The sequence below is a fragment of the Schistocerca gregaria genome, chromosome 3 (assembly GCF_023897955.1).
Source record: "Schistocerca gregaria isolate iqSchGreg1 chromosome 3, iqSchGreg1.2, whole genome shotgun sequence".
Classification (NCBI taxonomy): Eukaryota; Metazoa; Arthropoda; class Insecta; order Orthoptera; family Acrididae; genus Schistocerca; species Schistocerca gregaria.
Window position 1 is genome coordinate 863,967,499 of NC_064922.1, and position 16,711 is coordinate 863,984,209.

General features: G+C 41.9%; 1 protein-coding gene across 5 annotated transcripts in view; it reads right to left on the reverse strand.

The window, feature by feature from the left end:
* The window catches only part of LOC126354879 (broad-complex core protein), a 436,861-nt gene extending 422,450 nt beyond the window's left edge, over positions 1–14,411 (reverse strand). Inside the window, exon 1 of one of the 5 annotated variants that reach the window (XM_050004904.1) lies at positions 14,120–14,382. The gene's annotated coding sequence lies outside the window, so the exon portion shown is untranslated. Of the gene's footprint in view, positions 1–14,119 lie in introns of all 5 variants that reach the window. The other 4 variants (XM_050004924.1, XM_050004920.1, XM_050004908.1 and 1 more) reach the window with 4 other exon arrangements.
* Between the last annotated feature and the right edge of the window lie 2,300 nt (positions 14,412–16,711).

Here is a 16,711-nt window from a genome sequence, read left to right on the forward strand (position 1 = left end):
TATGTTCCAAAACAAAACACATGAAATGGGGATTTTTGCGACGCTCATACCTCGGGTTCCATTGGTGACAGGACGGCAGGGTCACATGTTTTGCATACCTGTGGGCTATGGACCATTGTCTTACCGTAATGAGTCTACAGTACAGGGTGAAAGCTTCGATATTACACTTTCTCCAGCTTAGGCAAACGGAGCAAATCGGTTGATTCCTTTTGCGATTGATGTGGCCTACGGTGCGCCTAAAGGGGATTTGGAGGCGCCATTTAGTTCACGGGAATAGACAGATAAGAAGGGCATGGCTTGTCGCATAGTAGATACGAAAGGTGTGGATTGTCACATGATAAGAGGAGTAGGAGGTGGAGAGCGTAGCTACCGCCATCTTATATTGTGACATCATTGCCCCTGCATGTAGAGAAGCCCCTGTCCCTTTATATAGACAACCTGATGGAAGAAGGTCAAGTTGCACCAGAATGCTTATAGATGTACTACTTAAATTATTATTATCATCATGGCAAAATATTTTAGAGATTTTGTTCTGTTGTTGTTATTAGAATCGTAGTGATCTGAGAGAAGGCGGGGGAGAGTGAGAGGGAAGATGGGAAGGGGCAGGTAGTAATAAACTATGACCATACTTCGGATCTGCGCCTGTGCATTTTGGGAACTGATAGCAAGCTTACGAGAAAAATCAGAATGTTGGTCGTGGAATACAGAGATGAAGACCGGCGGTGAGCGCAAAGCAAGGGCGGCTGCGACCCGCCTCAGTGTGTGTGTGTGTGTGTGTGTGTGTGTGTGTGCGAGCTATACAAGGGCCCCTCTCTCTACCTGCGCCACTCCCTGGCCCTACCTGCATCTGCGGCAGACAGATTTCTGAATTTCTGCCGTCCCTCACACAACAAGGCTCGCTGAGCTACGTATTCACCATCACCCACCACCGCCAAACAATGCCAAAGGTTGTGATTTTCTCATGTTCAGAGTTATTCTCTTCTCCAGTCGCACTATTAATAGACTCTGTCCGCAGGGTATTTCAAAATTATGTCGAATACTTTATAATAATATATATTAAGTTCTGAACAGTAGACAAATAAATATAACGATTTGGGAAGAACATTTCAGCAACATTCCCAACATATATAAAACCAACACCGCATATGAACCGTTCAGTATGGAGACAGTCCTAGCAGAAGACGGAAGAGGTACACAAGATATTAACATCTCTAAAACACAATATGGCTCCAGGCCCCGACGGAATAAGTAATGAACATATCAAAGGTTCATCTAGCCTACTACTCTAACCAATAACAGATATGTCTACAAGAGGGCAACATACCAGAAATATGGAAGACGTCGACAATTAAGACGCTATTTAAGGGGAAAGGCAACCAAATGGATACGAACTCCTACAGGGGAATTGCTTTGGAAAAATTACAATACTAACAAGCGTTATCACAAAGCGAATTTCTGAAGAAATAGACCAGAAAATCCAGGAAGAACAACAATGATTCCGGAATGGCAGGAGCACGCTACGCGCTATTAGCACCCTAACAGATGACATAGAGGACGCATTAAGACATCCCCAAGGAAAATCCACGTAGTCTTCGTAGATTATACAAAGGCCTTCGACAAACTAAACAGGCACATACTAATCTCAAAACTAGAATCAATAAAAGGGAAAGATAAACTTACAACGTTGATGTGTAACATCCTGACGGCCAACTGAGATCACAGACGACGTAAGCATGTCGAAAATGATAACACAAACCAACGGCGTATTGCAGGCAAACCCTCTAAGACCTTTACTTAACAATATTGCCACATACGATGGTATACAGATGATAAGACAGGAAACGGAGGACGTCAAAATCTACGTATATGCGAACGACATGGTCATCGGGTCGAACTCAAGACTCAACCTGCAAAGAGCAACCAACCAACTCGAGAAGTGGGTGCAGTAGAACAAAATGGAAATTAACACGGTAAAAACCGTAAAGATGACATTTCGCAACGGAGGTCGAGAAGCTGCGTAGTACAGAATATATCTTGGGACAGAACCTCTTATGACAGTCAATAGCTTCAAGTATCTGGGACTGACTCTGCAAACCACTGTCAGATCATCCCAAATACATGTGAAATCTCGAGCAGCAGCTGCCACAAAAGCCATGTCTGACGTCAAAGCAATATCCGGACTGTCACTGAAAACAGCCATAGCCTTATTCGCCGCAAAAATACACCAATGGCCATTAAAACTGCTACACCAAGAAGAAATGCTGATGATAAACGGGTATTCATTGGACAAATATATTATACTAGAACTGACATGAGATTACATTTTCACGCAATTTCGGTGCATAGATCCTAAGAAATCAGTACCCAGAACAACCACCTCTGTCCGCAATAATGTCCTTGATACGCCTGGGCATTGAGTCAAACAGAGCTTGGATGGCGTGTACAGGTACAGCTGTCCATGCAGCTTCAACACGATACCACAGTTCATCAACGGCAGTGACTGGTGTATTGTGACGAGCCAGTAGCTCGGCCTCCATTGACCAGACGTTTTCAGTTGGTGAGAGATCTGGAGAATGTGCTGGCCAGGGCAGCAGTCGAACATTTTCTGTATCCAGCAAGGCCCGTACAGGACCTGCAACCTCTGATCATGCATTATCCTGCTAAAACGTAGGGTTTCACAGGCATCGAATGAAGGGTAGAACCACGGGTCGTAAAACATCTGAAATGTAACGTTCATTGTTCAAAGTGCTGTCAATGCGAACAAGAGGTGACGGAGACGTGTAACTAATGGCACCCCATAACATCACGCCGGGTTATACGCCAATATGGCGATGACGAATACACGCTTCCAATGTGCGTTCACCGCGATGTCGCCAAACACGGATGCGACCTTCATGGTGCTGTAAACAGAACCTGGATTCATCCGAAAAAATGACTTTTGCCATTCGTACACCCAGGTTCGTCGTCGAGTACACCATCGCAGGCGCTTCTGTCTGTGATGCAGCGTCAAGGGTAACCGCAAGCATGGTCTCCCAGCTGATAGTCCATGCTGCTGCAAATGTCGTCGAACTGTTGGTGCAGATCGTTGTTGTCTTGCAGATGTCCCAATGTGTTGACTCAGGGATCGAGATGTGGCTGCACGATCCGTTACAGCCATGCGGATAAGATGCCTGTCATCTGGACTGCTAGTGATACGAGGCCATTGGCATCCAGCACGGCGTTACGTATTAACCTCCTGAAACCACTGCTTCCATATTATGCTAACAGTCATTGGATCTCGAACAACGCGAGCAGCAATGTCGCGATACGATAAACCGCAATCGCGATAGACTACAATCCGACCTTTATCAAAGTCGGAAACGTGATGGTATGCATTTCTCCTCCTTACACGAGGCATCACAACAACGTTCCACCAGGAAACGCCGGCCATTGCTGTTTGTGTATGAGAAATCGGTTGGAAACTTTCCTCATGTCAGCATGTTGTAGGTGTCGCCACCGGCGCCAACCTTGTGTGAATTCTCTGAAAAGCTAATCATTTGCATATCACAGCCTCTTCGGCCTGTCGGTTAAATTTCACGTCTGTGGCTCGTCTTCTTCGTAGTCTAGCAATTATAATGGCCAGTAGTGTAGTTCCCATCGCAACCTATGGAATAGATCTCATTTGGGGAAATTTGAGTCTAAAGGACCTAAGTACTCTGGAAGCAGTTAAATCACGCTTCTTGAAAGTCGCCCTTGGTGTTTCAAAGCACACAAGGTCGAGGCTAGTATACGAACTCGCCGGGGAACCCTTTTTCAGAGAGGAACTGCATATGAAGCTCCCATCCACCGATAACTCGAATAAGATTCTACATGAAAGAGAGAAGAAGAGAAAGGAAATTTGGCTGGTCTTTTATATAACAGAAGCCACGACAAACAGATCCTGGACCAACAAAAATCAGTAACTCCGAGACCTGGTGAACTCGATAGCTATGCATGGATACCACTACAAAATATGCAAGAACAAGAGTTTGCACAACCCGGGCAGCAACTGTGTGTGTGAATTGTGCGACCAACCCTGTGAGCGTTACCAAGTGACCAGCTGTAAATAACGAGTAAAATCACTGGCAGAACTCTGTAAATAATAAACAACGTGAACACAGAAATGTGACGAACAAGGTGTGATATCACAAAGCTATGTAATTTAAGTAACTTATGTACAACTTGCGCGCATTTATTCTAATAACAATAATACTCTATAATATAGAGCAACAACCGGCTACCATTTGCATTCAGACCATTTTATTAAAAAGAAAATCACTGTTACTGGTGCGGAAGTCGGGTTTTCTCAGCGTGACTGATTAATGGCGAGCTCCACGTATTCAGCCGAATGTTGTTTCCATTTTATTCAAAATATTACGACGAACGACCCAGTCGTCCTGTTCAGGTGCTGCGAGTTGTGCTGTTATGTGGCCGCGGTGCGTTTTGATCTCCTGCCGCATTTGACGGCTCAGTTCGACTCTGAACGGTTAGAGGACGTCAGTTCATGAAAAATGTACTCCAACGCGTTAGACATCGTACTACGAGTAACTTTCGATCGGCCTATAGACGCCTGGTCGTGTTGGAATATCATTCTTGGGTGTGGGTGGAATTACGCTTTGTTTCCATTCAGTGAGGTAAGTACCACCAACGAGAGATAGGCTGAAGAGTCTATAAGACCTGGAATAATGATATCGGCAAAGTTTTAAATTTCTTTAATTACAGCCAATGATCAGAGTGTGACTATATTATTACCTCCTGCCTAAGAAGTGATTCCCAAGACTGCATTCTGGGATGCGTGTATATCAACATGTTTCAACAAAAACGGATTTCTCAATAAAATTCTTTTGGGCTGTTGACCGCATTGATAATATACAAAATTGTATGTCGCTGAGCACAGCACAAAGCCCTGACGAAAGCCACTTGTAATAGTGGCCGGAACATCAGACAATTTTATACGAGGGTGAGTCAAATGAAAACCTTAAATTTGTAATAACAAATCGAAATTTCGCGCCATTATCCTGTAAGTTGGTAAGTCTGCTACAAACAGAGTGCAGAATCGCCGGTAGGTAGCAGCATAGTGCAGATGCACACATACCGTCGCAGTATCAGTATAAAGATGGCCGCCCCACTTGCGACTTGCACCAGGGAAGAACAGCGTTCTGATATTCGTTTTTTGCGTAGTGAAGGTGTGAAAGCTATTGAAATTCATCGACGAATGAAAGTTCAGTACGGTGATGCATGTTTGTCACAGCAGCAAGTCTACGAATGGGGTAGGAAGTTCGCAAATTGTGTGACTTCAGTGGAATATGCTCCTCGTCCACATCAGGCGCACCGAGTTGCAGCAGTTGAAGTCATAGTGAAGGACAACTGCCGAGTGACACTGAATGACACTGCAGCTTGTTTACTGATTAGTCATGGGTCAGCACACCACATCGTGCATGATGTGCTCCAGTTACACAAAGTGTCTGCAAGATGGGTGCCACGGCAGCTGACTCCTGAAATGAGAGAACAACCTGTTGATGCTTGTGGAGAACTTCTTCGGCGCTTTGAACGAGAATGTTCATATGGTTCAAATGGCTCTGAGCACTATGGGACTTAACATCTATGGTCATCAGTCCCCTAGAACTTAGAACTACTTAAACCTAACTAACCTAACGACAACACAACACCCAACCATCACGAGGCAGAGAAAATCCCTGACCCCGCCGGGAATCGAACCCGGGAAACGAGAATGTGATGGCTCCCTTGCAAGAATCGTCACTGGGGACGAAACCTGGGTTCACTTCCACCAACCGGAAACGAAGAGAGTGAGCAAGGAACGGCGCCATTCCTCATCACCAAAACCAAATTAGTTTCAAACAGAACCATCAGGAGGGAAGGTTATACTGACTCTCTTTTGGGACGAAAAAGGTGTTTTTTGGAGCATTACATGCCAATAGGCACCAGTGTCACCGGTGTATCATACACAGATGTCCTAAAAAATCATCTTCGGCCTGCAATCAAATGAAATCGACGTGGATTGCTGTCAGCAGGTGTCCTTTTGCAACATGACAACGCAAGGCCTCACACTGCCAGTGCAACAGTTGCAACAATCACAGACCAGCATTTTGAGTGTCTTCCTCATCCACCATACTCAGCAGACCGTGCCCCAAGTGATTCCCTTATGTTTGGACCACTCAAAGATGCAATGGGAGGAAAGAAGTTCCGATCTGATGAAGAGGTATGCCACGCGGTGCGTGAGTGGTTGCGCGGACTACCAAAAGAATTTTTTTCTAAAAGCTGTTATGCACTTTGTTAGCGCTGGAGGTCCTGCATTGAGCGTGGGGGAGATTATGTTGAAAAGTGATACAGTTTTGTACCACTTCTGCACAATAAATAATATAAAAATATTTAAAGTTTTCATTTGACTCACTCTCGTATATTGAAACCGCGGTCAACAGCCCACAAGAATTTTATTCACAGTGACGACGGACGCGGAGGCCAAGGCTTACAAAAACGGATTTGTCGCGAAGGTACTAATTTGGGGCTGATTATTCGCGAATTCTTTACAGACAATTAAAAAAACTAGTAGAAGCCGACCTCGGGGAAGATCAGTTTGGATTCCGTAGAAATATTGGAGCACGTGAGGCAATACTGACCCTACGACTTATCTTAGAAGCTAGATTAAGGGAAGGCAAACCTACGTTTCTAGCATTTGTAGACTTAGAGAAAGCTTTTGAAAATGTTGCCTGGAAGAATCTCTTTCAAATTCTGAAGGTGGCAGGGGTGAAATGCAGGGAGCGAAAGGCTATTTACAATTTGTACAGAAACCAGATGGCAGTTATAAGAGTTGGGGGACATAAAACAGAAGCAGCGGTTGGGAAAGGAGTGAGACAGGGTTGTAGCCTTTCCTCGATGTCATTCAATCTGTATATTGAGCAAGCAGTGAAGGAAACAAAAGAAAAATTCGGAGTAGGTATTAAAATCCGTGGAGAAGAAATAAAAACTTTGAGGTTCGCCGATGACATTGTAATTCTGTCAGAGACAGCAAAGGACTTAGAAGAGCAGTTGAACGGAATGGATAGTGTCTTGAAGGGAGGATATAAGATGAACATCAACAAAAGCAAAACGAGGATAATGGGATGTAGTCGAATTAAGTCGGGTGATGCTGACGGAATTAGATTAGGAAATGAAACACTTAAAGTAGTATAGGAGTTTTGCTATTTGCGGAGCAAAATAACTGATGATGCTCGAAGTAGAGAGGATATAAAATGTAGACTGGCAATCGCAAGGAAAGCATTTCTGAAGAAGAGAAGTTTGTTAACATCGAGTATAGATTTAAGTGTCAGGAAGTCGTTTCTGAAAGTATTTGTATGGAGTGTAGCCATGTATGGATGTGAAACATGGACGATAAATAGTTTGGACAAGAAGAGAATAGAAGCTTTCGAAACATGGTGCTACTGAAGAATGCTTAAGATTAGATGGGTAGATCACATAACTAATGAGGAGGTACTGAATAGGATTGGGGAGAAGTTTGTGGCACAACTTGACTAAAAGAAGGGATCAGTTGGTAGGAAATGTTCTGAGGCATCAAGGGATCACCCATTTAGTATTGGAGGGCAGCGTGGAGGGTAAAAATCGTAGAGGGAGACCAAGAGATGAATACACTAATCAGATGCAGAAGGATGTAGGTTGCAGTAGGTACTGGGAGCTGAAGAATCTTGCACAGGATAGAGTAGCATGGAGAGCTGCATCAAACCAGTCTCAGGACTGAAGACCACAACAACATTTATTGCATCTTGAGGGCTGACTTATGTTGGAAAAAAATGTACCTTAATAAAGTTAATATGTCTGCAGAGACTTGAAACACAGCATCAGATTATATTGTTCTTATGATGAAGCTGTGCAGAATTTTCGGCAGTGCTCCACCATTCGACTCGCTGCTTATAATTGGAAGGGTACCGGTATGCCTCATGTTGTGGTTGCACACGTTTTGCTTCAGTTTGCACAGTTTCTGTACGTGCAGCCCAAATCTCAGTCTGTTCGTTCAGGAAGCCTCCACAATGCGTCAAAATTTTTCGGTGTCGATATGAAACATACTGCATATTTTCTCTTAAATTCCTCCTGTACGAAGACCGCCGCACATTCTTTACCGAGGCGACGTCGGCAGCTATCGGTGTATTCCTGACGGAAGCTAACTGTAGTGGTCAGTGCATGTTTAACGTCCTGAGAAACCCAAAGCATTCATTCACAAATTGTGGGGTACCCATTCCGTTATATTTTCTTTAAATGCGTTTTTTTTACTCTCACAATATGTTAACATAACGCTTAACAAAATTTTGTTCAATTACTTTACGTAGTAACAGCTGCTAGGCAAACTGACTTTTAAACCATTGTCTGCGCAATGTAGTCAACGTTACTCAACAACAGTGCCTGTCGCAATTGTCTCTTATTGGATCAATTCAAATAGCAATGAAAAAACAATGTTCTTTGCTTCCCTGCCCACTTCGGTCGTCTACGTATTGGAACTGACAATGTGACCGTACTGCTCTCACCCTTGTGTTCACTAAGTGGGAAGAATATGGCGAGCACAGTTCCAGATTTTTAAGATCGTTTGATTTACCGTCAAACAGAAGTGAAAATAAGTAGCGCGCTGCCGCGTCAGTAAAACAGATTATAAACTATTAGAGCTCACGTTAAAAGCAAAATGTGTCTAACTACAAATGTATAAAGTTAAGATCTCTGTACACAACAAAATTTCGCTACACACTCCTTAGCTCCTTGCAGAACTGTAAAACGTAGCGACGCAATGGCTGGGAGATCTCAGTCTACATCGTGATTAGTGATGGTAGCTGGAAATGTAATAGTGCAGCACTCGGTGCGGGAGACCGAGAACACTGGTGTGTTTGAATTAGTGAGAGATTAAAGCGTGCACGAAAGAAACATGAGACAGGATCCGAAAAACAGCACACCAGTCAGCTAGATTATCACTAACTGTAACTGAAACGAATAGCTGTGAAGACATTGAAAGTCTTGTGGTCGTTAGAATATGTCGCAGAGCGGTCAGTAGCTTTTGGTGCATTGATGTATCAATTTTTAGGCGAATTGTGTTAAAAGTGTAGAGCAAAAATCTATGTCGCTAATTTTGTGGCATAAGCTTCTAATAATGCACAGCATATTATATTGGAACAGAATATATAAACAAACTTCTTGATAATGTCTATTGCGCCTAGTGTATTGTTCAGACGTTCTAAACTAACACAGCACTCTATGTCAGTGTACTAAGGTTTTAAAAATGCAGCATAATCATTAGCAGTATTGTAAATTACAATTTAAAATTGCTACCGGTTAATTCTCCCTTTTATTCTGTCCTCAAACAAAAAAAAAAAAAACGCTGTCCCACCAGTATGAAAAGAAAAGCATTATTAATGCTTCCCTGTTTGTAAAATTTACAAGACTAAGACGCTAACTGCGTCTGAATTGGATTCGATTCATTGTGGTGTGGAAGTACGCGTCGATCAAAGCGTCTAAACGTAATGAAAACAGGCAGCCAGGGGTATACCTCTCTACAAAAGATCAACAGCTATTGCTATAGGGCCATCAAGAACAACAGAAAGCTAATACAGCCTAGATGTATGAAGTAACAAAACATGTTAAACCACAGCACCCTTATATGATTGTAGTATTTAGGGAATATGACTTTAATTCTGTGATTAGACTCACTCTCCACTGTGAGAAAACAGCTTTGCTATTACCACAATTAATCACCAAGAACACTCCACAGTCATTCACGTGGGTGCAGAAACCCAAAACCCATAGATAATTAACACGCACACAGAGGTGAATATGAAGGGCTTATTTCAATAGTGGTACAAATCCACCACTGTTGAAATAAGCCTTTCATATGTAACTGTCATTCTGTTGTTACTTGTGCACTGTAGTCAGTAGATCTGAAATATGTTAAAATTCATTAACAGTGACGTAACAAAGCGTTTATTTTATATTATTATTTTCAGATTTTATTTATTTTATGTATTTTTGTACTTTAGATAAGCATCTAATTTGATTGCATTATTGATAACAATGATCAATAAGTTTTTACTTACATATATTGTCAGTACTTTGAGCTGCACGGGAAAAGAAAGTGGTGCAATAAACACTTAGTATTTCACTTCACGAATGGCTCGCTTGAGAATCGGAAAATTAATGAGCGTATGCCATTAATGATCGTTATTTTCGATAGAACGTCAATGTTATTATTTTTCTCTAGGGTTTTAGAATCTACATTGCACTTTAATCTTTATTTCAGAGTACAAATAAAGAAATTCCGAAGTCACAGTGTACGCTACGACGTAATTTTAAGGTGTTCACCTACCGTGTTGATAACCAAGGAAGGCGAGTCACAGGTTCAAATGGCTCTAAGCACTATGGGACTTAACATCTGAGGTCATCAGTCCCCTATAACTCAGAACTACTTAAACCTAACTAACCTAAGGATGACACACACACATCCATGTCAGAGCAGGATTCGAACCTGCGACCGTAGCAGTCGCGCAGTTCCAGACTGAAGCGCCTAGAACCGCTTGGCCTCTCCGTCCGGCGCGAGTCACAGGCCTCTTGATATTATTAAGCGCCAATACATCTCGAATTTAACATAATAGCAGAACTACCGATTAACTGAGTGATTTATCAGATAATTACGATTTTACCAAAACAGGCTTCTTCGTTCCTGTTAAGTTCATAGAAGTTGCACAGGATAACTGGTCACGAAAGTTGTAGTGCTGGGCTAGAGTAAATATCAGGAATAACAGTACCCACTGTTATATTCGGAGCAAGATTACGAAATTTATTGAATGAAAAATCCGCACCCAAGAGTAAGTCGGCCTTACGAACTGTCCGGGCGATTTCCAGTGTCCGATTATAGCCTTTGGCTTTGGGCAATGACGTCACACCTAAGGCATAGAGCGATCTTTGAAAGTAACTGATCATACTCGTAAACAAACGAATGTAGCATACGATAAAACATAGATTGCACATGTCCCTATCTCTTGCGTGTAAAGGATTGAAACTAACATCGAAGTCACGTGGCTCAGGTGAGAAAGCCGAGTTCCTGTCTTTGCGCGCTGTGTGAAGTGGAGCAGACAGTTACAGTTTTTCCCATTTACAGCTGAAATCAAGCATTGATTTTGACAATTCAACGGAATTTAATAATACATCAATGGATATCTTTTTACATGTGGTCAAGATGAATCGTACTTACAGTTCTTTTTAACAAGCGTTGGAATAATTTTTGTTTAGTGAATAATCTTTTTTGGCACTGTGAGTTCTTGTATTTCACACTTCCACAGGAGTGGAAGAAAATATAATAATATAATAATTCCGCACGCACTAGTAGTCTCCAAACGACTGCACAAGAATGTATGTGAAACGCTATACGCTTTTGTAAGAAAGGAAATTCGTTTATGTGCATTATGTCAGGTATTTACAAAAAAATAAGCGCGTATATTTTCTGAATTTTTCTCAATCTAGTACAGATACCGAAATGATATCAAGATTGGAAGCGTAATACATTACAAAACGTTGACTATACTTATGTAGTGAGCTAGATATTATCAATATGTCACCTTAAAATCTTAGTCCTTCATCAAATTTTGTATGTAGGGACCAACAGCCAACTTAACTTTCGACTCACGGAAATACCCTCTACAAATATTTTGAAACAGTTCCCTTTCACGTCTGAGATTTTGTAAGGTGTCAGGCAAATCCAACACCTTACATGAAAACCCTGACATGATAAGCAAATCCAGTAGTATGTCACATAGCTCGGAATAAATCGTGACATTAAATTAACCAAAGTAATACGAGTAACGAGTGAGCAAATGGAATACCACAGACTAACACAAGAATGCCTAAATGCATGTCATACCTTCCCACCGTGAGGCAGACGCAGTGCCAAGGGGAGAAACGAGGACAGAAGCCGAGAGCAGAACCGTGTTAAGCTAGATAAAGGAGGGGCTGGGCACCCACGCCGCGAGCCTACCTGTACAACTATACAACCCGCACATTTTAGCGTGAGGCTTTTTCGCGTCTCAGGTATGTCAAGGACAACCCCCAGCCCATGTTAAAAGCTAGAGCCCTCCAGAAAAGCAGTATAGATCTTACGATAACACAAAAAGGGCCACTACCACCTGCAAGTTTTAGCATGAGACTTTTCCGCGTGTCTGTTACATTAGGATCACTCCCCAGCCCATGTTAAAAGATAGAGCCCTCCAGAAGAGCAGTATAGATCTTACGATAACGCTAAAAGGACCACACTAGCTGCAGGTTTTATCGTGAGACTTTTTAGCGTCTCTGTTACGTTGCAAACTTTAAAAACATTGCCCCACCACGAAAAGTATAACGTTTCTCATTGGATAGACAGAATTTTTGTAGGCGGAGCTTAAGGTTAACATTGAGACCCTGATTGGTCAGATGAAAACATAGCCAGATAGTTTTTTTAAACTAACTTCGGTAAATTGTAGTAAGGAGAAGTTAGATGAGAGTTGGTTCCGAGATGGCGAGGTGAGCGGAGCTGTGCTGCCCGCCGCTGCCCTGACGCTGCCTAAACACCGACAAGGTAATGAACGCACGCGATGCCGCATTTTTGAGCGCATAAGGCTTCACTCAGAACTGCACAAGTCTCATCTGTTACACCCCCTTTTGCGTAATACTAGTGTCGATCGTTAATTAAAACTCATGGTGTTCACATTTGCCACTTGAAGTAAAGATCTGAAACGCGATGATTTTTCTATTTTATAGTTATTGAGAAGCCACATCAGCCACTGTAATCTACGGCAGGTTAGATAAGTAATTAAAGATAATTGAGGGTCACTGTAGACCATTTTGATAGTTTTCTCTTTTGTGAAACTTAATTTAAACCTAGATTATAGATGTGATATGGCATAGGTCATCCTTCGATCGATTGTAGAACTTGGAAACCCATTTAGGGAATATTCGTTCACATTTTTTGTTGAACGCAGTTGGTTTTTACCATCCTGTATTAAAACATTTCCTTTTATCAATAGTGCAATTTATAAACGATGTTTTGTGAGTAGAATAAAATTTCCAATGGTAAACTTAACTGCTTTTTCGACGTTATTTTACCAGCTAACTAAAAATAGGAAAGCCTTGAACCCTTTCCACTAAATTTAGTTAGTATTAAGATTCTTTTACAGGGAGTGCAGTGGAGCTGACGCTGAGATCATTTAGTATTTGGTTATATCATCGCTAGTCTCACTGAACTCTTCTGAATTCTACATGTCATGTGTGGTCTGGCGTCTCCTTACCAGCAACAGGTCCCAGGTTCAAACTAGTTAATTCCCTAAAAAACACGCTCAGAGCGTCGTTGCGCGAAAGTGGTAGGGAGACACGATATAGAACAAACAGACACCACCATGAATGTTTAGAATTTCCATCCGTTTGTGAAGTATTTAGTGTTAAATCAAGACTTCTCTGGGCATATATTCACTGAAGAACGGTAATTTTGTTGCTTTTAAACCTAACTGTCAGTACGTTTCACCAGGCCACATGTAAAAACGATAACCATCGCATTAATGTTAGGAATTTCGGACAAATCAGATTAACTACACTACTACATGTGTAATAGCAACAAGCAAATTATTTTCTTGTTAAAATCAATGCTTCATTTCAATTAAAAATGGGGAAAAACTGTGTCAGCTCCACCCCAAACAGTGCGTAGTAACAGAAAATAGGTGTCCTGTCCGAGTCAGGTGACTTATATGTTGGTTTCAGTGTAATGACGTCACGCGCAGTCTATGTTATCTGTGGTCTGTGCGATAAAATTATAATCACAGTTCACATGATTAATTACTTAGCCACGAATTATATCGATAAGACGGGGAAGCAAGAAAAACAAATAAAAACAGAAAAAAGAGAAATATACTTGTCTGAAATAAACTGTTATCGTAATTTATGCGAGTAAGAAAAGCACAGAGAACTTTTTAAGTCCATTATAGTACAGCTCACGATGAAGTAACATTGTGACATATCGTTAATTGTTAATAATGTGTAGTATCCTTAACAAATAGTTCTGTCGTACCGCAGTAACGCTCCAGCCACATACCTGCATATTTTATTGCGCACTGTCTCCATTACATCACACAGTAACTGCAGCATTTCACTTAACTATGAACAACTTTGTTGCTTCCAGTCATCACAAAAGTTTGACTTGGAAACCAATTCACTTTCTGTAGGCTTTCTTGTACAAAAGAAACTTTTTTATCACAACGTTTAAAAGAGTTGTGAACTTTCAATCATCACAAATCCACAGCAACAACGACGCTGCGCAGCCAGAAAAACAGAACGCTGCTGCGTTTGACTTTCATTCGTTTTACTCAGCGAGATTCACTATGGCTGTATGATGTAGCAGCGCGAAGGCAAAGATAAAAAATAGTAGCAGATTCTTCTTGGGCGAAATTCAAAGTTTACATTACATTATTTTAATACAAAGATTTACAAAGCTCAATTTACAACACAGTTTCAGATGAACACACACAAAAAATTGATTAACTTACAGTATTTTCTTTTAACCTATTATACTGAAATTAACACTTGTCTCTTTTACACTGAATTGCATGATGGACTTTACGTCAAATTAAATACAAACGCAGATTGTGCATGATAGAGGATAAAAGTTAGAATGGTTGACATTGGAATTGCCTGCTACGTTACACAGGAACCAATCACATTATAGACTGTACTGCCACTCAGAACGAAGGATGTACAAGAAAATCTGCTCCGTGTCATTAATAGGATTTCAGACGTGGAAAAGGGCCTAAAAGTCGTGAGGTGGAGTCGAGGAAGAGCAATAGTCAGAAATATCTGAATATCGCAGCATCTGGTACAGCGCATTCAAAAATTATTTTCTTGTGGATAAAAACTGTATACTAGTATGGTCACGGTTTTTTTATTGCTTGCTTGATACAAATAATCTGCAGGATGTGTTGAGAATGTTGCTTTGTATTAATATTTGCACGACGTTTTAGCCCGTTAGATTTCAGTACAGCGAAAAAACAAAAGTAGTTTGGAAGCGCAGTCGACAGATGATAAGCTACTGCACGACGCCAGCGTACGGCTCGAACTCTACTTTCGGCAATTATTTTTGTTTTACTGCTTTAGTTTGTTTTTGCTAGAGAAAACGCCAAATTAACTGAATGAACAATTTATGGCACTTAATTTGATATTTTCTTCTCTCAAAAGCATTCATTATCATTTAATAACCTGTCCAGAGACCTTCTGCTCAAATAACCATCTGTATCCTACAAAGAATGGAGTCTGCGAGGTGAAAAATACCATTTTCTGCCAGCTCCTCCCGTGGAGCTAGGGCGACGTTCCAAAAAGTCATCGTAGGGCCAACGCAATTTTTTTCACGTCGTCCGTTTCGCCTCCACCCACACGCTTTCAGTGGGCCTGGTGCTTGGTGAAGAAGGAGTCAGTGGAGAAGAGGAAACGCGTTCTGTCTTGCAAATCACTCCTGCACCACAACTGAAGTGTGGATTGGAGACTGACGCTGCTCGGAACAGATTAATCCCTCAGGACATAGTTGTTGCAACGCTGGGATCATAACGTTGCTCATAATATCAGTATACTGAGTAGCATCAAGTCGGACATCTATCTCCTGAAGCATCCCAAGTCCACGAGAACATCCAGCAGCGAAATGCCACAGACTGACGGCCATTGCGAGATGACTCGCAGATGTACACTGAAGTGGCAAAGAGACTGGTATATGCATTCGTATTCAAATAGAGGAATATGTAAACAGACGAAATATGGAGCTGCGGTCGGCAACTCCTATATACAACAAGTGTGTCGCGCAGTTGTTACATCGGTTATTGCTGCTATAGTGGCAGGTTATCAAGATTTAAGTGAGTTTGAACGTGGTGTTACAGTCAACGCACGAGCGATGCAACACAGCACCTTCGAGGTAGCGATGAAGTGGGGATTTCCCATATGAACATTTCACGAGTGTATCGCGAATATCAGGTATCTTGTAAAACATAAAATCTCCGACATTGCTGCGGCCGGAAAAAGGTCCTACAAGAACGGGACCTACGACGACTGAAGGCAATCGTTCAGTGTGACAGAAGTGCAACCCTTCCGCAAATTGCTACAAATTTCAATGCTGGACCATCAACAAGTGTCATCGATATGGAATTTCGGAGCCGAAGGCCCACTCGTGTACCCTTGATGACTGCACGACACTAAGCTTCATTCCTCGCCTGAGCCCGTCAACGCCAACCATGGCTATTGATGACTGGAAACATGTTGGCTGGTCGAACGAGTCTGGTTTCAAATTGTATCCAGCGGAAGGATGTGGTCAGGTGTGGAGACAACTTCACGAATCCACGGACCCTACATATCAGCAGGTGGAGATTTGTAGTGATGTGTGTCACGTGCAGTTGGAGTGGAATGGGACACCTGAGACATCAAACTATTGGGAATACATAGAAAGAAGGATCCTTTATTTATGCTTATATATAAGCGGAACAAACACTGGTAGCAGTTACTTCTGTAAAATATCTGGGAGTATGCATGCGGAACGATTTGAAGTGGAATGATCATATACAATTAATTGTTGGTAAGGCGGGTACCAGGTTGAGATTCATTGGGAGAGTGCTTAGAAAATGTAGTCCATCAACAAAGGAGGTGGCTTACA